The sequence below is a fragment of the Cebus imitator genome, unplaced genomic scaffold, assembly GCF_001604975.1.
Source record: "Cebus imitator isolate Cc_AM_T3 unplaced genomic scaffold, Cebus_imitator-1.0 Scaffold31, whole genome shotgun sequence".
In the NCBI taxonomy this organism is placed as follows: domain Eukaryota; kingdom Metazoa; phylum Chordata; class Mammalia; order Primates; family Cebidae; genus Cebus; species Cebus imitator.
This window is the reverse complement of record NW_016107346.1, coordinates 6,297,855-6,320,872: the sequence shown is the minus strand read 5'-3', so window position 1 is coordinate 6,320,872 and position 23,018 is coordinate 6,297,855.

Sequence of the window (23,018 nt, the reverse complement as noted above, 5' to 3'; positions counted from 1 at the left end):
TGATTAAGTTTGGGTTATGTAAACAGTGGAGTGTTTAGATTTAGGCTTGGCTGTTGGAGTCTAGGCAGCTGTTTGTACTTAAGTCCAGCAAGAAGTCTTGTTAATCAAAGAACTGACTGAACTTCTTTCTTTCTCCTACCCCTGCCTGCTTCTTTTTTTGTACCTGTGTTGTTTTTCCTCCTGTCCAAACTCTTTGGGCGCAGGACTGTAGGGAGGCAAAGGCAGAGCATTTTGAATGTTCCTCTGAGGACCAGGAACTTATTCTTTTGATTACATAGTGATGTGCCCCACAGATCTCCCTCACTGTGAGGTAATCACTTCATTTATCCAAGTTCTACAAAGCCTTTATTATTTCGGTTAGTTCATATTTTTGAAGCTAAGTCATCAGTTTGATGCGTTTGTTGTAAAATGTGGTTTAACAGCTTGTTAGCACATTTTTTTTAATGGAATCCAAAGATATTTCATGCTTGAGCAGCAGTGGATTTAAGAGCCGATGAAAAGCCCCGCGAGCTGGGTGCAGTCAGCACAAAACAATGCGGGAACATTGTGGAGCCCTGCGCGGGGCTACCCCCAGCAGTGGAGTGTGGGCTTTCTTGAACTTTAAGTTACTTTTTATACTATTCTTTTTCCCTGACAGTGTCTCATAAATAACCCGTGTTGCATTAGGCGTGTTGGTTTCAGATTGTCTGGGATGCACTGGATCATTTGAGCAGCCTGAGTTCATGTGGTTTTTCTGCCCTCTGAAGATGATTCGATTCTGTTTTGTCCACAAAGGGGAGACTTGGATTGCTGTTTTCTGTCTTCCCAGTATGGCTTTGTAAAGCTGTCTCAGAACTAACGGGTTGAAACTGAAAACTATTATGGAGCTTGGAGAATGTCAGTGAGCCTTTGAAAAGTAAAAGCTGGGAAGAGACAAACTCTTTCCACATTCCATCACAAATACAAACGAGGTCATTTTCTTGGGAGGCAGCAAAAGTGAGCATTCTGCGTTTGACCAAAGACAATTTTTTGGTTGAGGTTTTGATTATCCAGGGATGAAATGGAGGCAAATGGCCTCCTTTGCTTAAATCTAGACCTGCCTTTGTACCAGGCTAGGTAATTGTTGGATTGAAAGGAGTGCAGCCCTTGGAGAGCAGTTTCATGAAACTGGAATTGGTAAGAATGGACTTTCTGATAATGGCTAAAATGTTTTACCTTACCAGTCTCCCCATTTGCATTTCTGTGTTGTCAGTTCATAAACCAGATCACAATGATTTTTCACCATTCAAGTCAGAACTCTTATATTCCACTTATATTCCAGAAATTAGAGATTAAAGAAATATTAAGAAAAGGCAGGTTTCGTCTTACATAATAATACCTGAGGTTCTCAAATTGAAGTGACAGCTGATATAGTGCTTAGAGCCTAAATTTTGAATTTATTTATCTCTCTAGAAAGAGATATTGAAACACTTACATAAGGGAAAAAGGAGACCATATGTGAAAAATTACCAACTACTCTGCCAGTGATTACCTAACAATGAATGAGATCCACATTTCCAATCTGCCCACCCTTCTAGTGTCTCTCTGAGGTTAAAAACATAAAATGTAACCCGTGTGAGGCAATCTTACTTTCTTAAAGGAAAAAAGATTGTTGTTAATGGCAATAGTGCTCATGTACATAATGATTACAAAAGCAAGTGTTGGAAGGGACCCTTTGTATAAACTAGTCCAACTATCTGATTTTGGAAACTGCAAAACTGAGACTATTGTAAATGAGAGGCTTTGAATATTCATGTACAAGTTTTGGTCTGAATACCTGTTTTCAATTCTTTTGAAGTAGGATTGCTGAGTCATATATACTCATTCTATGTTTAACTTATTGAGGAACTTCCAGATTTTTTCTACAGTGGGTGTACCATTTACTTGCCCTCCAGCAATGTACAAGGATTCCTATTCTCCACATGCTCAGTAATACTTGTTATTTTCCATTTTTTAGATTTATTACAGCCATATAACCATATCCTAGTGAGTGTGAGGCTGTATCTCATTGTGGTTTTGATTTTCATTTCCCTAGCAACTAGTGATGTTGCATATCTTTCCATGTACATGTTTGTTATCTCTACATATTCTTTAGAGAAATATTCAATCATTTCCCCATTTTTAAATTGAGTCATTTTCTGTTGTTGAGTTGTAAGACTTCTTTATATTTTTTGGATACTAGACCCTTTTCAGATATATGATTTGGAAATATTTTATCCCATTCTGTGGATTGTCTTTTTACTTTCTTGATAATGTTCTTTAATGCAAAAAGAATTTAATTTTATGAAGTTCAATTTATTTTTTTCTTTTGTTGCTAATGCCTTTGGTGTCGTATCTAAGAAACCATTGCTAGATTCAAGGACTTGAAGATTTATCTCCATGTTTTTTGCTAAGTGTTTTATGGTTTTAGCTCTTATATTTCAGTCTTTGATCCATTTGAAGTTAATTTGTGCATATAATGTGAGGTGAAGATTTGACTTCACTCTTTTACTTGTGGATATCCATTGTTCCAGCACTGTGAAAGAGACTCTTTTTTCTCCATTGACTGACGTTGACACACTTGCCAAAAATCATTTCCCCATAGTTATATGAGTTTTTCCCTGAACTTGTCATTCTGTTCCATTGATCTATATGTCTGTTTGCCGGTATGTAGAAATTCGGTTTTGTTTTCCTCTTTTTCCAAAGTTATTTAGAATTAATTTTTTAAATTTTAAATTGAAGGGATTTATGAAAAATACCTGTGTTAAACTAAATTTTTCTTCCGCTGGGCAAAGATAATGCGGATGTGCATATGATCATTCCATTTTCTTTGAAATTTATTAACTTCATTATGGTGTTGCTTGTTTTTCCTGGAACAAGTCTTTTTAAAGCAGCAGATTCATATCCTTCTTTCAAACAAGTTTTCTTGTATTATATATTTTTTTCATTTTTTTCTTATTCTCTTCATCAGAGAATTCAGTTGTGTGTGTGTGACATATCTTCTGTTTCAACTTCCAATATTCTAGAATTTTTGCTCTTTTTTCTTGTGTGATTTCATCAAGATTTTTCTGTAGTCAGTTTTTTGAAAATTCTTTTTTGATACCTTTTCTCGCTTCAAGTGTCGATTTCATCATTGTAATATATGTGTGTCTATCTATCTATCTATCTGAATATATTTAAAGTGGCTGTTTTGAAGTTTTTGTTAAGTCAGACATCTAGGCCCTTTCTCAAGCTATTTTTGCCTTTGTTTTTCTGTATATGTTCTGTTTCTTGTATGTCTTATTTTTTTTTAACCGAGTATTTAGATAATATATTTTAGCAACTCTGAATATTGATTCCTCCTGTAGCGCATATTATTTTTATTGTTGTTGTTTGCTTATTTGTTTGATGAAACGTCTGGACTATGTTAGTGAAGCCTATTCCTCCTTCTACTGTGAGGCCTCTAATATTGCTCCTCAGAAGGCACAGTCTTGAGCACACACACAGGCACCCTCTGGTGACAGTTGTTTTACTAGAGCTTTTCTTGAATATCTCTTTCCCTGATCTCTCTGTTAAGCTATCGGCTTTTATTACTATCATACCCAGCTGTTAGGCTTCTCTAATTGCCATCAGATTGCTCTGTTTTTATCATCAGTACCCTGGGACATAGATTAATCTCATAGTCTCATCCAATTAAACTTGAATCTCTTTGCAGGGTTAGATTATAGGCCAATCTTTTAGGTTTGCTCTGACTGCAGTAAGGGACTTCTTGGCTGTTTTTCTAGTTGTCTCTGATAATCTATCTGGTGTATAGTTTAGCTTGTTGCTTTCAAAAAGTTAAACTTTACAATCAAAGTCTTCTCTGTTTTTGAAAGTACCCTTAGGCTTGAAATTCCCCATAGTCTGTTTTATATAAAGTCAGTTCCTTTGAGGAGAGGTTAGGTGTTCTCTGTTCTTATGGTCTGCCTGTCTTCCTGGGAAGTATCTCTGAGCTACTGCTCCAGAGAAGATGGTGGGGGCAAGGACTCTTTCCTCTCATGGAGTAACATTCCTGATTAAGTAGCAATAAATAGCTCTTGGTCTTGTTAGCTAGCTTCTCACAGTGTGGAACCTCTACCCTGTGAGTGAGCTGGAATGAGGGTGTTAGGGGTCCTGGTAACTTCAGCCTGCTGAGCCTGGGGCAGAGCTTCAGTACTGTGAGTGGGGCCTGAATGAAAGAATGGAGTATGTGAACTCTTGGCTGCACTAGCCTGAAATTTAGTTACATGAAATTGGGAGGGGTTGGTAAATACTGGTGGTCTGCTCCTACTGGGGAGATACAGTAACCCTTTACTGGGAACTGAAGCTTCTGTCATGCTGAACTGGGAGTAGGGAGGTCGTGGCTCAAGTGCCTCAAATTCTCAGTGTTCTTACCAAGATTTAAAAGTAGACTTTTAAAATGTTTATTCATTTTCTGCATGCCCTTAGACCAATTTTCAAAGACGTTACATTAAAAAAATAATACCCTTCGCCAGTTATGGTTGTTTGGCTAGGGAGCAGATCTGTGGAACTTCTCATGCCACCATTCTTGTCTATTTTTTTCTTTTTTAATCTTCTTTTTAGAAGGCTTACTTTTTACTTCCTCCTGTTATTTGAATATTTACATTTTGTGCTAGTCTTCATTTATAATTTGTCTTACTATGGCAATCTGTTTGTTGGTTTCCTTAGTTTCTCCTGGGTTGTGTGTGCTTCCTCTGTCTTTGGCTGATATTTCTTCCCTTATTTTGCATTGTGTTTCTGTTTATAAGTCCATAACTGGTTCTTTTCTTTTTGTTACTTACCCCCGAAAGGGCCAGAAATTGGAACAGCTTGAAATTTCTGTTTGAATTTGTTTTTTTGAACACTTCACCAATCTTTTTTTTTTTTTTTTTTTTTAATCCTGTGTACAGCCCTCTCCATTTCTGAATAGCTCACAGTAGTGCATACCCCCTGTAGTGAATACCCCACAGTAGTCACACCCCCTGTGCTGAAACCGAGGGATGACTTTCTCTTCTGCGTCTTGGCTGTGTCTCACCTCCAGCAGTTTCTCTGGACTACCAGGATAGGTCATAGACAATTAGAAATGGCATATGTATTTGTCCTTCAGCTTCATCTCTCCTGCTGTTTATTGGTTTCAGGTTGGTTCTCTTGAGGGACATTATTTGCCTTTTGCCATGCCCAGTCCACAGAGTTTGATTTTACTACTAGCAAAGAACCACAAGACAGGCCTTTGAATACTGTGCCATATTAGGCAGGAAACCTGTTTCCTGATCAATGTCTGAAGGGTTCTGTGTCAGCTGTAGCACTTTATTTGGGCACATCTACCTTATAGTTTTTATTTTTGACAGGTTTCTTTTCCTTATTTCATTGAAAATGAAGTTGTTTTTTAAAAAATATTTTACTGTTCCTTTTCAGCATATATAAAGAAAAAAAATGCTTTTCATTCTCATATTTAACCAGATAGCAATTTTATTCATATCTATTTTGATAACTGACGTATTTGATCATTTTTCCAACGTCTTTTGTTTAAAAATGTACTCTCTTTTTTGATGTTTTCTCATTTCTTTTTATATGCTGCCTTTAATGTAACTGACACAGTACTTTTTTAGTGTTTGAGGTTTACATATACGTATATTTCTTTTCCCTTATACATTTCCTCTGAATTACTTAACACTTTTTCTATTGATCTTAGTGTTAATCAATATCAATTATGTTTCTTAATAGACAAGGCCTCTAGCAATCTTCCGTTATTTTCCCCTTAATTTCTCTCCTATTTTCCATATTTTGTTCAAATCATCTTGTAGTTTTAATTTAGATTCGCCTGGGAGCAAACTTCATAGACGGATATTTTGAGGTTGAAATCTACTGCATCTAATATGCTTCTTTGGATAATTCTCCTCACTAACTGCACCATGCTGAAATACTCATGACTGTTGTTTGTTTATAAATAAAAAGTCAGAATACTTCAAAGAAAGTTGTGTTCATGAAATCTGAGTACTCAGATGTTTCGGAGTACTTAAGGGCAAGGAGGTCAATCTCTACTAACTAAGGATATATCTGTAACTTCTGAAACATGCATCATTACAGCTAGCCACTTCTTTATAGAGATTCACTTTACTGGCAGTACATGTTGAAAAAATTAATAAAAAATAAGTCAATTGCATAGGAAATTTAAGTCAATACAAATTAAGTGCTTTCTTTCTACATATCTCTCTGCCATAGGACTTAACATTTTCTACCTATAATTTGATATTTTTCACTATTTTTTGATAAATAGACATTTTGGTGGTTTTTCTAAACACTATAAAAGAGATAAATACTTTCTTTTTTAGCTAATGAGCTTGAGCAAACTAAGCTGGATGGATAAGATGATAGTCAGGGATAAATTATATAATTCCCTGCTGCAAGACAGACCTGAGAAGGAAATATAAACTCTGCCAGGAGAGGTAATATCATGGAAATCGTCCTGAAATTAGAATTGGGTGATTTAATTCTGGTATTTCCTAACCTTGTATCATTGGACAAGATCTTTTATCACACTAAACCTCTGTTCTAATTTGTAAATTGATGATAATAAGATCTAAGTTCACAAGGCTGTTTTGAGAAGTTTGTGAAATAATATATGTGAAAGTACTGAGCCAGAGACTAATCACTAAATGGTAATTGATCCCAAAACTATTAGAAAATGCCAAGGCAGGTACATTGGCATGTAAAACTTATAAAAAATTATAATGTAACAAATAAGGATTATTTCTACCTATATGGCTAATTTTGTAGTGTATACATGGGTGGGATGCTGGTTGCCTAAACACCATTTATCTACCCTTTTCCTTTGCCTTTTCCTAATAGAATTTTTATATTATTGGGGGTGACAATGCACTTAACTAAAATTCTACGTCTCACAGTCTCCCTTGCAGATACACGTAACAAATAAAATCTAAAATGGTTGTTATTGGTAGGGCTTCTGGAAAACGTTCTGTAGAAGGGGCTGACAAAACTGAAACATGTATCTGTTTTCCCTTACTCTCCTTCTCCTTTCTGTTGCCTGGAATACAGATGCGATGGCTAGAGCAATGGTGGAGATGTGATGGCTATGGCCATGTGGGATTCTTGTGAATGGAAGCCACTGTTAAGTAGGGTGAAGCTGAGAGATTAACAAACAAATAAGCAAAAATCCTTGGGTTTCTGAATATCATTGCTTGATGTACCTCTGGATTTATTTTCATGACAGAAAAATAGCCCTGCATCTTGTTTAAGCTACTGTGATTTGTGTTTTCCGTTATTTATAGCCCCAAATAATCCAAATTGATTTGACTTTTTTATGAAACACATATAAACAAAAGTGAATTGATTGTGTTTTTATTATTTAATATCTTTTAAAAATATAACAGATCACATGGATTTCAGACAGAAGTAGGAATACTTGGCTGCATTTTAAAGAAATGGGGTATTCTAGTTTATTTGAAAATAATTTTTAGTACATATTTGTACTCCAACAATTAGTGTGTACCTCTTCTTCCCTGTTTACAATGCTGTTCATGTTTTCTTTTTGTTTAATATTGCCATTTTCTCCATTGACACTCTTTTTCCCAAACAGTTGCTAGAAATTCACAGTTGGCTGTATCTTTCCTCTGATTGATCTGTCAGGGTAGTGGACTCCAAGTGGAATTGCAGATTTATAGCAACAGCTTCTCCAGACCTTTTCTGTTCAGCTCAGGGTATCCTATGGCTATTGGAGATTAAGAGGCTACAATATCATGGAGCACTGTGCACAGGACCTGAGTAGAAGTTACACAAGAGCTTACGTGTCTTTACAACGTCCATCCTTTCCCATCAAATAAGGGGAAGATAGCTGTTTCTTGGTGTGTTAAAATTATCTTCTAAGACTATCAAGTTATCTGGTTAATTTATTATGCTTCTGGGATCTCATAATCCAGAAACCATCCCTTTTATTGTTTTCTTCCCACTACAGTCGATGTAGAGAAATTATTATTCAAGGACTGATATATTTTAAAGAGATTGAATGTGTTTCCTTGTCACTATTTACTTAGTATCTACTTCATCCCAAGCTCTGTGATGTGTAATTATGCAGCAGAGTTTGGATAATGTACTTTGGGGCTTACAAAGCTTACTGTCCTTTTATGGACTAAGCATCTTTTCACGTCTCTTCAAGTCTTACCTATTTCATGCATTGTATCTGTTTTATTCAGAGTCAGTTGTTGCTCAAAAAAAAAAAAAAAATCAAACGAATGAAACAACTGATCTGGATGAAACAAATACAATACACAAAATAGATAAGACTTGAAGAAATGTGAAAGGACCTTGATTCCACTAAAGAGCAGTAGAGATTGAAAACAAGTTTTGAAAAGGAAGAGCTAAAAATACTCTAAACTTCCTTATGAAACTGAAAAAACTTAGGAAATGGATAAATAACAAGGCAGAACACTGTAGAGTTAGAATTAGTCATGTGGAAGATAGAATTGAGGAATATCTTCCCCAACAAAATGGAGAAGAAATATATGAGAAAAGCGAGAGTTAAATAATAGCTCAACAAAATCTAATTTCAATCTGAGATCAAAAAGAGTGAAAAAAGAGAAGAGAAACTTGACGAATTAATAAAAAAAAATACCTGAACCAAAGCAGTATTTAAGTCTTCAAATTAAAATATCCCACATGTATCTTTGAAGAATAATGAAAAGTTATAGAAACATCCAGATGAAATGTATAAATTCCAGGGATAAAGAGAAGACCCTAAACATGTTCCCTTACAAGAAGAAAAAGTTTTTATGTGCCCATTTCTCAAACCTATCTTTGTGGTACTTGTTAATTGGCCATTGGATCTATGTATCTAATTTCTTTTCATTCATAATTTCCATTTTTATTTTACTCTGTGTTCTTTGAAATTTCCTCAACTTTATCTTCAAGTTTTTCTATTATTTCTATGTTTTAAAATCCTAAGCATTTTATTGCTCTTTATTTATTCATAGATTTTGTTCTTATTTTATGGATGAACTGTCTGTCATTATAAATTCAAATGCTGGTGCTAATAAATTCTCCCTTGTTCTTGTAACATTTCAGCTTCTAGCGTTGGATTTTCTATGTGTTCGTCTTGGTAGTCCTTATTTGTGATGTTGGTTTTATGCTTATTCATTGAGAGAATGAAAGTCTAGATTTGTGATTCCAGGCTGTAGATATAAGCTTCCTGATATTTAGGTAGATCTGTTTCCAATATACCTCTTCAATGAGTGGCAAGACTGCATGGGACCACAGTCATTCCTCAGTCTCTGTAGGGGATTGGTTCCAAGACTTCCTATGAAAGTCTTAATCTAGTTATGCTCAAGACCCTGATATAGATGGTGTAGTATTTGCATATAACCTCTGCAAATCTTCCTGTATATGTAAAATAATCTCCAGATTACTTATAATACTGAATACCATCTAAATGCTATATAAATAGTTGTTACATTGAATTATTTACGGAATAATGACAAGAAAAAAACTCTATGTATGTTCAGTCGAGATGCAATTTTTTTGGAACATTTTCCATCTGTGGTGGGTTAAATGCAAGGATGCAGAACCCATAGATACTGAGGGCTGCCTGCATTATGTACATCTATATAGTGTGCCAACACTGTGACTTGATGTGAGGGGGTGGGAGAAGCCAGCTCTTAAGTCCCCAGTAACCCAAATGGTAGAATAAGTGTGTTAAAGGAATCTTTTTTCACTTGATCACCAACATTCATAATAAAAGCTCAAGTTCTTCCCACATGATCCGTTCAATTTCTATAGGGAACCTCCTACAACCCTACCTTTTGTTGGTGCTAAGCATTCAATCTCCTGTCTTTGACAGGGTGACAGTATTTTCAGATTTACATATACAGAATCATGTTCCCTTGATGGGACAGTTTCTGTTTCTACAACAGCTACCTCATAGCCTGTTCTGCATAGCTTGTTCCCTTTCTAATTTTTTTAATTGTGGTAAAATACATATAACATAAAATTTACTATATCAACTATTTTTAAGTATATAGTTCAGTAGTGTAAAAGTACATCCATATTGTTGTGCAACCTACTTTGAAAACTTTTTCATCTTGCAGAACTGAAACTCTACACCCATTAAACAGCAATTCCTCATTCCCCCTCCCTGAGCCCTTGACAAGCAGTATTCTACTTTCTGTTTCTATGAAATTGACTACACTATATACCTAATGCAAGTAGAATCATACAGTATTGTGTGTGTGTATGTGACTGGCTTATTTCACTTAGAATATGTCTTCAAGGTTTGTTCCTGTTATAGCATGTCAGAATTTTCTTCCTTTTTTTAATGCTAAATAATATTGTTGTATGTATGTTCCACATTTTGTTTATCCATTCATTGGTTAACGGGCACTTAAGTTACTTCCAATTTTTGGCTATTATAAATAATGCTGCCATGAACATGGGTGTGCAAATATCACTTCAAGACCCAGCTTTCAATTTTTTTGGATATATATCCATAAATGTAATTACCGGATCATATAGCAATTCCAATTTTAATTTTTTGAGAAACTGTCATACAGTTTTCCATAGTGGCTGTACAGTTTTACATTTCTACCAACAGTGCACAAGGTCTCCAATTCCCCACATCCTCATCAATAGTTGTTTTCTCATTTTAAAAAATATATATGTATCATATAATTATATAGAATTATCTAGTAGCAATTCTAATGGGTATGAGGTGATATATCCTTGTGGCTTTGATTTGTATTTCTCTAACGATTAGTGATGTTTACCATTTTTTCACGTGTTTTTGGCTATTTGTATACCATCTTTAGGTAAATAGCTATTCAGGATCTTTGTACATTTTAAAAATCAGATTGTTTTGGGTTTTGGTTTTTGTTCATTTTTGGGTTTTTATTGCTTTTTGGCGGGGGTATGTAGATACAAGAATTCTTTATATATTCTGGATATTAACCCTTTATCTGATATATGTTTTGCAAATTTTCTGCAGAATGGAAACTTTCTCCCATTCTGTAGGTTGCCTTTTTATTCTACTGATTGTGTCCTTTGATGCAGACATTTTAAATTTTGATGTAGCCAAATTTATCTATTTTTACTTTTCCTACCTGTGCTTTTGGTGTCTTATGCAAGAAATCACTGCCAAATGCAATGTTATAACATTTTCCTTCTGTGACTTTTTCTACGAGTTTCAAAGTTTGAAGTCTTACATTTAGATCTTTAATCCATTATTCATAAACTCTTGTAGATGGTATAGGGTTCCAATTTCATTTTTTTTTATGCGGATACTCATGACCATTTGTTGAAGACTGTCCTTTCTCCATTGAATGTTTTTGGATGGACTTTGAAAAGATTGTTCTCAGTGAAAGAAGTCAGCTACAAGAGACACATATTATGTGATTTCATTTATATGAGATGTTTGCAATAGGAAAATAAGTGGATATCTGCTAATTAGATGATGCTAATTGTAGAGTGATTATATAATTCTGTGAATATACTAAAACATTTGAACTTTATCTTTGAAATCAGTGGATTTTGTGGTATGTAAATTATATCTTAATAAAGGTCTTACAAAGAAAGGATACCAAAATATGTGCATATTTAGTTTTGTACGAAAATTAGGCCCTTCATATAAACAGGCTTTAGATTATATAATTATATATATATTTTTATTCTTTAAGTTCTGGAGCACATGTGAGCTCTTGCAGGATTGTTACATAGGTATACACATGCCATGGTGGTTTGCTCCCTCCATCACCCCTTCGCTTATATTAGATATTTCTCCAAATGTTATCCTTCCCCAATCTCCCCACCCACTGCTACTGCTCTCCTAACCCCCCACACCCCACATACCCCAGTGGGTAATATTCTCCTCCCTGTGTCCATGTGTTCTTATTGTTCAATACCCACTTATGAATGAGAACATGCAGTGTTTGGTTTTCTGTTCTTGTGTCAGTTTGCTGAGAATGATGGTTTCCAGATTCATTCACGTCCCTGCAAAGGACATGAACTCATTCTTTTTTATGGCTGCATAGTATTCCATGGGGTATATGTGCCACATTTTCTTTATCCAGTCTATCCTTGATGGACATTTGGATTGGTTCCAAGTCTTTGCTATTGTAAACAGTGTCACAATGAACATATGTGTGCATTTGTCTCTATAATAGAACAATTTATAATCCTTTGTGTATATACCCAGTAATGGGATTGCTGCGTCAAATGGTATTTCTATTTCTAGATACTTGAGGAATTGCCACACTGTTCCACAATGGTTGCACTAATTTACACTCCCACCAAAAGTGTAAAAGCTTTCCTATTTCTCCACATCCTTTCCAGCATCTCTTGCCTCCAGATTTTTTAATGATTGCCATTCTAACTGGCATGAGATGGTATCTCAATGTAGTTTTGATTTGCATTTCTCTAGTGACCAGTGAGGATGAACATTTTTTCATATGTTTGTTGGCCACATAATCGTCTTCTTTTGAAAAGTGCCTGTTTATATCCCTTGCCCACTTTTTGATGAGGTTTTTTGTTTTTTCCTTGTAAATTTGTTTTAGTTCTTTGTAGATTCTGAGTATTAGCCCTTTGTCAAATGGGTAGCTTGCAAAAATTTTTTCCCATCATCTTGGTTGCTGGTTCACTCTAGTGATTGTTTCTTTTGCTGTGCAGAAGCTTTTAACTTTAATTAGATCCTATTTGTCTATTTTGGCTTTTGTTCCCAATGCTTTTGGTGTTTTAGTCATGAAGTCCTTGCCTATGCCTATATCCTGAATGGTACTGCCTATGTTTTCTTCTAGGGTTTTTATAGCATTAGGTTTAAATCTTTAATCCACCTGGAGTTAATTTTTGTATGCGTTGTAAGGAAGGGGTCCAGTTTCAGCTTTCTGTACATGGTCAGTTTTCCTAACATCATTTATTAAACAGGGAATCCTTCCTCTATTGCTTGTTTTTATCAGGCTCGTCAAGGATCAGGTGGTCGTAGGTGTATGGCATTACTTCTGAGGCCTTTGTTCTGTTCCATTGGTCTATATCTCTGTTTGATACCAGTACCATGCTGTTTTGATTACTATAGCCTTATGGTATAGTTTGAAGTCAGGTAGCATGATGCCTCCAGCTTTGTTCTTTTTGCTTAGGATTGTCTTGGCTATACAGGCTCTTTTTTGGTTCCATATGAAGTTTAAGGTGGTTTTCTCCCCATTCCATGAAGAAGGTCAATGGTAGCTTGATGGGGATAGCATTGAATCTATAAATTACTTTGGGCAGTATGGCCATTTTCACAATATTGATTCTTCCTAACTGTGAGCATGGAGTGTTTTTCCATTTGTGTGTCCTCTCTTATTTCCTTGAGCAGTGGTTTGTAGTTCTCCTTGAAGAGGTCCTTCACGTCCTTTGTTAGTTGTATTCCTAGGTATTTTATTCTCTTTGTAGTGATTGTGAATGGGACTTCACTCATAATTTGGTTCTCTTTAAGTCTGTTATTGATGTATAGGAATGCTTGTGATTTTTGCACATTGATTTTGTATCCTTAGACTGCTGAAGTTGCTTATCATCTTAAGAAGATTCTGGGCTGAGATGATGGGGTTTTCTGAATATACAATCATGTCATCTGCAAATAGAGACAATTTGACTTCCTCTTTTCCTAATTGAATACATTTTATTTCTTTTTCTTGCCTGATTGTCCTGGCTAGAACTTCCAATACTTTGTTGAATAGGAATGGTGAGAGAGGGTACCCTTGACTAGTGCCACTTTTCAAAGGGAATGCTTCCAGTTTTTGCCCATTCAGTATGATATGGTTGAGGGGTTGTCATGGATAGCTTTTATTATTTTGAGATACATTCCATCAATACCTAGTTTATTGAGAGTTTTTAGCATAAAGGGCTGTTAAATTTTGTCAAAGACTTTCTCTGCATCTATGGAGACAATCATGTGGTTTTTGTCTTTGGTTCTGTTTATGTGGTGGATTGCAATTATAGATTTGTGTATGTTGAACCAGCTTTGCATCCCCGGGATGAAGCCTACTTGATCGTGATGGATATGCTTTCTGATGTGGTGTTGCATTTGGTTTGCTTGCCTGGGAATCACCCACAGGGGCTGCAGAACAGCAAGGATTACTGCCTGTTCCTTCCTCTGGTAGCTTCATCCCAGAAGGGTACCCGCCAGATATCAGCCAGAGCTTTCCTGTATGAGATGATTCTTTGGATATACAGGTATCAGAGAGCCATTTGAGGAGGCAGTCTGTACCTTTTCAGAGGTCAAGTGCTGCGCTGGGAGCTCCATTGCTCCCTTCAGAGATGCCAGGCAGGGACGTTTAAGTCTCCTGCAGTGGAACTCACAACTGCTCCTTTTCCCTGGTGCTCTGTCCCAGGGAGATGTGGCTTTATTTATAAGTCCCTGACAGGCTGCTGCCTTTTTTCAGAGATGCCCTGCACCCTAAGAAGGGAGTCTAGTCACAGTCTGTCTGCAGAGGTGTTGTTGAGCTGCCATGCGCCCCCCACCCCCCTGCCAGCTGCTGTGTAAACTACTTTGTGCTTTTGTTTATACAGGTAAGGTTAGAGATGCCTAGGTAATGGCGGATGTCTCTCCCCACACCGAACTTGACTGTTCAGGGTTGAGCGCAGACTGCTGTGCTGGCTGTGAAAATCCCAAGCCAGTAGGATTCAGTTTGCTAGTCTCTGTGGAGGTGGGACCCGCGGAGCCAGATCACCTGACTCCCCACCTTCTGCCCCCTTTCTCTCAGGGGTAAGGGCAACTCTGTCTTGCAGGCACTCCAGGTGCCAGTCAAAATAACTGCTCAGATCTGTGCTGGGAACTTGCAGTGCTGGCTGAATCGGCTGCCCAGATTTGCCCTGGAAATCTGCAGCACCTGTTGGCAGGTGGGAATCTCCTGGTCTGTGGATTGGAAAGACTGCGGGAGAAGTGCAGCATCTGAACTGGAGCTCCGGCATGACCAGAGACACCCCCGATGGCCTCCATTGGGTAGGAGGTAGGGCCCTCCGCCCATTGCACTTCCCTGGTGAGGCAGTGTCCCACACTGCCTCGGTTTGCCCTCCTTGGGCTACACTCACTGTCTAACCAGTCCCATGGAGATGAACCTGGTACCTTGGTTGGAAATGTCAAGATCACTAGCCTTCTGTGTTGCTCTCACTGGGAACTACACTCTGGATCTGTTACTATTCTACCATTTTGGTGGAAGTAGTTACTGTATTTTTTATCCTCATTGGTTGAAAAAATCGACTTATAAATGAACTTGCGCAGTCCAAACCTGTGTTGTTCAAGGGTCAACTGTATATACATATGATGGAATATTATTCAGCCTTAAAAAGAAAGATATCTGCCATTTGTGATAAAATTGATAATTCTTGAAAACATTACGCTAAGTTGACTAAGTCAAGCACAGAAGGATGAATACCACATGATTCCACTTATAAGGTATCAAAAAATCAAACTTATAGAAGTAAAAGATTGAATGGTGGCTGACAGAGGATGAGAGAGGTAGAAATGGGGAGTTGTTCAATAGATATAAATTTATAGTTATACTAATGAATAAGTTCTAGAGGCCTGCTGTACGACACAGTGTCTATAATTAGCAATATCATAATATGCATTTAAAAAAGCAAGCAGTCACAAGAAAACTTTTGGAGGTGATGAATATATTTATTAGCTTAACTGTGGCAATATTATCATAAGTGTATCCATATGTCCAAACTCATCAAATTGCCTATGTTAGATGTGTGCAATTTTTTTATATCTCAGTAAATCTGGCAGAAAATAGAGTAACAAAGTTGAAATGAAACATATAGAAAAAATGCTAAATGGAGATAAAATCCAAGTATGTAATGATAATATTAAATGTAAATGGATTCAACAATCCAATCAAAAGACAGATTTTTAGGCTGGATTAAAAAATAACAAAGAGGCTCCAACTGGATTCTATCTGTAAGAAAGCACACTTTAGATTAAAAATAGGTTAAAAGTAAAATGAAAAAAAGTTACACCATCCAAAGAACAACTATAAGACACATGGAGTGAATGATTGTTAGTCTGGTAATTTATATCAGACAATATAGATAATAAAACAAAAATGTTCCTGGAAATAAGGAGAGACACTGATATGGCTTGACTGTGTCTCCACCCAAATCTCATCCTGAATTGTACTCACATAATTCCCATGTGTGGTGGGAGGGACCCAGTGGGAGATAACTTGAATCATGGGGGCAGTTTTCCCCATACTGTTCTCATGGTAGTAAATAAGTCTCACAAGATCTGATGGTTTTATCAGGAGTTTCTGCTATTTCATCTGCCTTGTTTTCTCTTGCTGCCACCATGTAAGAAGTGCCTTTTACCTCCTACCATGATTCTGGGGCCTCCCCAGCCATGTGGAATTCTAAGTCCAATTAAATATCTTTTTCTTCCCAGTCTTGGGTATGTCTTTATCAGCAGCATGAAAACAGACGAATACAGGCACATTACAATGATAAAAGACTAATTCATCATGAAGATATAACAATTACATGCCTGTATGCACCTAACAACAGAGCCCCCAAATACATAAAGCAAAAACTGACAGAACTGAAGGAAAAAATAAACAATTCAGCAATAACAGCTGGATATTTCAATAACCCACTTTTAATAATGGACTGAACAAGAAAGCAGACGATCAACAGGAGTATAAACAACTTGATAACACTGTCACTAGACCCAACAGATCTCTGTAGAACTCTCCACTCAAACACAGCAGAATACATAGTTTTCAAAAGCACATATGGAGCATTCTCTATAGTAGCCCATGCAATCAGCCATAAAACAGATGTTAATAGATTGGAAAGTTTAGAATCATGCCAAATACATTCTCTGATCACAAAGGAATTAAATTAGAAATCAATAACAGAAGGAAACTCAGGAAGTGCACTCATATGTGGAAACTAAACAGCACACCCCTAAATAACTAATGTGTCAAAGAAGAAAATCCAAGAGAAATTTAAAAATTGAAAATTGACATAAATAAAAACAAAAACACAGTATACCAGATGTATGGTGTACAGTTAAGGAGAACTCAGATGGAAAGTTATGGGTATAAATGCAAATATTTTAAAAATTCAATAACTTTATCTTCCACTTTAAGAAACTAGAAAAAGAAGAGCAAATTAAACCCAGAGTTAGCAAAAAGGGAAACAGTAAAGACTAGAGAAGAATTAGACAAAAGAAAAAAACAATGAAACAAAAAATTAATTATTTACAAAGATCCACAAATTTGACAAATCTTTTTTTAGACTGACAAAAAAAAAGAACACTCAAGTTACTAGAGTCAGGAATAAGAGGGGACACAATACGAGTAACCTTACAGAAATGAAAAGGATTGTCAAGGCACCTATAGGCAACTCTATGCCAACAAAGTAAGTAATTTAGGTCAAACGGACAAATTTTGACCGTCACAAACTAACAAAACTGACTGAAGAAGAAATAGAAAATCTGAATTTATGTATAAAAAGTTGAATTATTAAATTACAAAAAAAAAACTTTCCACAAAATTTCCAAATTCACCAGTTGGCTTCACCTGTGAATTCTACTAAGCATCCAAAGAAGAATAAAAACCAATCCTTCACAAGCTTTTTCAAAATATAGAAGAAATGGGAGCTCTTTCTAACTCAAAAAAGTACAATTTTTTTCAGTGCTGTAATGTTCAAAATAAATTTGGCAAAAGTTTAAAAACTTGTGAGCTGAAAATTACAAAACATTGCTGAAAAAATTAAAGAAGAGCCAATGAAATGTAAAGACATCTTGTGTCCGCATATTAGAAGACCTATTTTTTTTTTTTTTTTTTGAGACAGGGCCTCACTGTTGCCCAGGCAGGAGTGCAATGGCACGATTACAGCTCCCTGCACCCTCTGCCTCCTGGGTTCAAGCGATTCTCCTGCCTCAGACTCCAGAGTAGCTGGGATTACAGGCACCTGCCACCATGCCCAACTGATTTTTTACATTTTTAGTAGAGACGTGGTTTCATCATGTTGGGCAGGCTGATCTCGAACTCCTGACCTCATGATCCACACACCTCGGCCTCCCAAAGTGCTGGGATTACAGGCGTGAGCCACTGTGCCCAGCCAGAAGAGTTAATATTTTTAAGATGACAATATGCCTTAAAGTAATTGAGATACTGAATGCAGCAATTCTAATGGGCTTTCTTATAGAAAAGAAAATCCCAGTTTGCTTTTCACAAAAATTGACAATCTGATTGTAAAATTCATATGGAAATACAAGAAATCTAGAGTAGTCAAACCAATCCTATAAAAACAAAATCGAAGAACTCCAATTTCCAAATTTCAGAACAAAGCCATAGCAATTGAGATAGCATGTACTGATGTAAGGATATCTATCTATCTGTCTGTCTGTCTGTTTCAATGGAATAGAATCGAGGGTTTACAAATAAACCCTTATTATTTATGCTCAACTGACTTTTAAACAAAGATAGCAAGGCAAGCCAATGCAGAAAGAACAGTTTTTCAACAAACAGTCATGGGAGAACTGGATATCCACATGCCAAAATCATGAGGCTGTGTTCCTACTTCACAAAATACAAAACTTTAACTCAAAATGAATCGTAGACCTAATTTAAGAGTGTGAACTCTAAATTCTTAGAAGAAGGCTTGGAATAAATATTTGTGGCCTTGACTTAGGCAATGATTTTTATATACAACACCAAAAACACAAATGACAAAATAAAAAGTAGGTAAATTGTACTTTATCATAATCAAAATGTTTTGTGCAGCAAATAATACAATCAAGAAAGTGAAAAGATAACCACTGAATGGAAGAAAATATTTGTAAATCAAATTTGTAAAAAGAGACACATACCTAGGATATATGGAGAGCTCTTACAACTCAGTATTGAAAAATAAGCTAAAAATAGGTAAATAATTCGCATAGACATTACTACAAACGAGATATGCAAATGACTAATAAAAACATGAAAAGATGCTCAACATCATTAGTCATTAGAAAAACGCAAATCAAACCCACAAAGAGATCCCACTTTATACCCATTAGCATAGTTAGAATAAGAAAAGATAGAAAATGGTAAGTGTCAGAAAGAATATAGGGAGATTGGAACCATTATCCATTGGTGGTGGGAATGAGACATGGTGCAGTCATGCTTTAAATCAGCTTGGCATTTCCCAGAGTTGTGATATAACCCAGAAATTCCATTCCTAAGTATATACTTGAGAGAAAGAAAAAATACTTCTATACAAAAACCGATACACAAGTGCTCAAAGTAGTAGTATTCTTGGTAGCTAAAGTGTGGAAATAATTCAATTGTCTATCAACTGATGAATGGAAAACCAAAATATGATATATTCACATAATGATATATTATTCATCAATAAAAAGTAATGAAGTACTGGTATAACACAATATGAATATGAATCTTGAAAGCATTATATTTAATGAAAGAAGCTCATCACAAAACACCATATATTATGTGATTCCATTTATGTGAAAAGCCAGAATAGGCAAATCTATAGAGACAGAAAGTAGACTAGTTGTTGCCAGAGGCTAGGAAAATAGGGAGTGACTGCCAGTGGACATGTTTTGTTTTTTTTTTTTAATATGAAATGTTCCAAAATTGTATTGTGCTGATATTTGCACAACTCTGTGAATATACTAAAAACATTTCATTGTATGGTTTAAATGAATGAATTTTATAGTATGTAATTATTAAATGAATGAATTTTATAATACACAATTATATCTCAAATCTGCTTATAGATTATAGAGGAATAGGATGAGATCCAGAGCGGATAAAGTGTTAATTCATGGTTAGAAGCAGACATATTTTTTTCATAGTACCAGGTAAAAGGCATCTCTGAGGCCAATTTTACATTACTCTCTTTTTCATGTGAAGATAATCATTGTTGTTGATTTTAACTTGATTTAATTTGTATAAAAATATCCTGCGAGTCCCACACTATATAATTTTCCCTTAAGGCCTGTTCCCATGATTGATAACTTCTGCTGGTGGTCATCAGTGTTTTGACCATGATCTGGACACAGTCTTCTAGATGATCATATTCTTTCCTAGCCTACAAACATAACCCCACATTGGCTTCATTATATTTTCCATCCACCCCTTCTGCCTGAAATAAGTTTGAGTCAGTCCTACCCACAGAAAGGGATGTCAGACTGCGTGGACCAATACGGGAGCTGTCTTCTGTCCTTGGAGCTGCACGTGTGCTGTTCCCATCATCCATTGGTTGGAGGTATATCTGGGTATATGGCACAGGTACCATATCTTCTAGAGTTAGGACTTCTTGTACAATTCCTTTCTAGTCAGCAAACAAGTGTGAACACTTGGGACAACGCTAGTCATTCTCTGCCTAATCCTTGCTTATTTAAAGAAGGTATTTTAAATATTGCCCGGTCTTCTTTTGTTAATACATTTCTGTTTTATTCAGATATCAGGGGTAAAATGTTATGAAGGAGGAAAGGAAAATTTAAATAAAAATTTAACAAATGTTATTAAGAGGAGAAAATGTCATTACTCTTCCAAGGAATATGGAACCCGCAAACAGACAAAGTACAAAGTTAAACACTTCCAACCCAGAGATGCCTCTGCATATACGACTCACTACAAAGGAGATTATCTCCAGTTTTCCACAGGGAAACGGATTTACTACAAGGTAGTTAGTAAGTAGAAACAACTCCTTATTCGACTCTTTCTTCTAAGAAAGGTAATCAGATAATCAGAGGGTAGAAAAGTGCCACTCAGAAAGCAAAATGGAATAGACCAATTATTCTAAAGATAAAGGTGGTTGTAAGCCACTTCCAAACAAATGACAAACAAGTGTTGAAAATATGCCTACCGTATGATCTAACCATTCCACTCCATGGTATTTACCCAAGGAAAAGGAAAGCCTATATTTATACAAAGATTTTAATGTTCAAAGCAGGTTTATTTGTGATTCTGAAAAATTGGAAACAACCCAAATGTCCATCAAGAGGTGAATAGGTACACAAATCTTAGTATATGCATACATTGTAATCTTACAGAAATGAACAGGAATGAACCACTGAGGCACATAACACATATGTAAAGCTCAAAGTAAAATAAAATAAACCAAACAAAGAGTATATATCATATGATGGTAGAAGGACAGGATGGAAAGATTGCAAAATGGCACAAGCAAACTTCTGAGAGTAATGTGTGTGTTCACCATGTTGATTGTGCTGATAGTTTTACAAATGCAGTCATGTACCACATAATATTTGGTCAATGATAGACTGCATATATGACATCTGTCTCATAAGATTATAACAGAGCCAAAACAAATATCTATTGCACAAATACTTACCATTATGTTGTTATTTCCTTACACTAGTCAGTGCAGTAACATGCTGTATAGGTTTGTAGCCTACGAGCAACAGGCTGTACTATCTAGCATAGGTGTGTAGTAGGCTATACCATCTAGGTTTGTGTAACTCCACTCTATGATGTTCACACAGTGATGAAACTGCCTAAGGATGCATTTCTCTGAATGTATCCTTATTAAATGATATGTGACTATATATATTTATATCAAAACTTTTCAGTTGCATATTTAAAATAGGATAACTTACTGTGTGTCAATTACACCTCAGCAAAGTGGTATCAAAATAATCACATGCCTTGGAATGATGGAATCTAGTTGCCCTTTTTATGTGCCTAGGCTCATTACCATAATACCTGACAATTAATGAAATCAATATTCATGTGAAAGAAATGGAAAAAGGCAACAGCTTGGTGAAGCCACTACTGTAAAATAGCAATTACTATCTAAAAGGAACCTAGATTCACTGTAATTAAATAACAAATATTTATCCTACAAGTTAATTTTGAAATAATCCTTTCTATTGAAGTACTATGGAAAAATACACACAATAAAAAATACAGCTCACTGAATTTTCCTAAACTGAGGACACTTGTGTAAACAGCACCCAGATTAAGAAACAGAATATTATTAACATTCCAGAAGCTTCTCTTGCACTTCTTTCCAGAAACTGTCCCCTCCCAAAGGGTACCCTGATTTCTAACACTGAAAATTAGTTTGGTCAGTTTTTGAACTTTATCATTGAACTCATATGAGATGTCCTTTTAAAAAGCTGGCTTCTCTTGTTCAATATTATGCTTGTAAGATTAATCCATGCTGTTGCATGTGTGGTGACTGTTCATTTTCATGGCTGTATAGTTTCCCACTGTCTGTCTGTATTATTTATTTATCTGTTCTACTGTTGATAGATATTAGATTGTTTTCCTGTCTTGCTTATTATGAATGGTGCTTCTATAAACATGTATGTATTCCTATAGGATACATACCTTGCAGTGGAGTTGCTAGATCATTGGCCATATATATACACACCCAACATTGTCAAATGATTGCACCATATTAGCAACATATGTTCATTCCAGTTGCTTGACATATTCAACAAAAGATAGTATTTTCTTTTTTTTTCATTTTAGTTGTTTTGGTGATGGTGTAGTTGACTGTGAAATTTTAATTTTCATTTCCCTGACAACTAGTGAAGGCAAGCAAGTTTTCACGTTTATTTACTTTTTGATTTAATCTTTTATGAAATGTCTGCTCAAGTCTTTTGTATATATTTCTATTGTGGAGTATGTCTTTTTCTTATTAATTTGCAGGGTTTTTTTTAAATATATGAAAGATATAGATTTATATTTTTCCCCAAACTTATTTTATTCTGATACTTTCTTTTTTACTCTTTAATACTCTGTTGACAAACAGAAGTTTTCAGTTTTAATGTGGTCCCACTTATTCATTTAAGTGTTCTCTGTTATAGTGGTCCAAAGATGGAATAGTGAATGGAGAGGGTTCCACCCAAAAATAGTGTTAAAAAGGGATTCTAACACTGGCTGGAGAATGACCAAAACGAAATTGGCTACTGAGCACTGTATTATCTTAGCTCTGGTCACAGCTTAGGTTTCCCAGAAAGTGAATGCTGTGACTGGGGGAGGGGAAGGATAAAGGAGTGAGAAGAA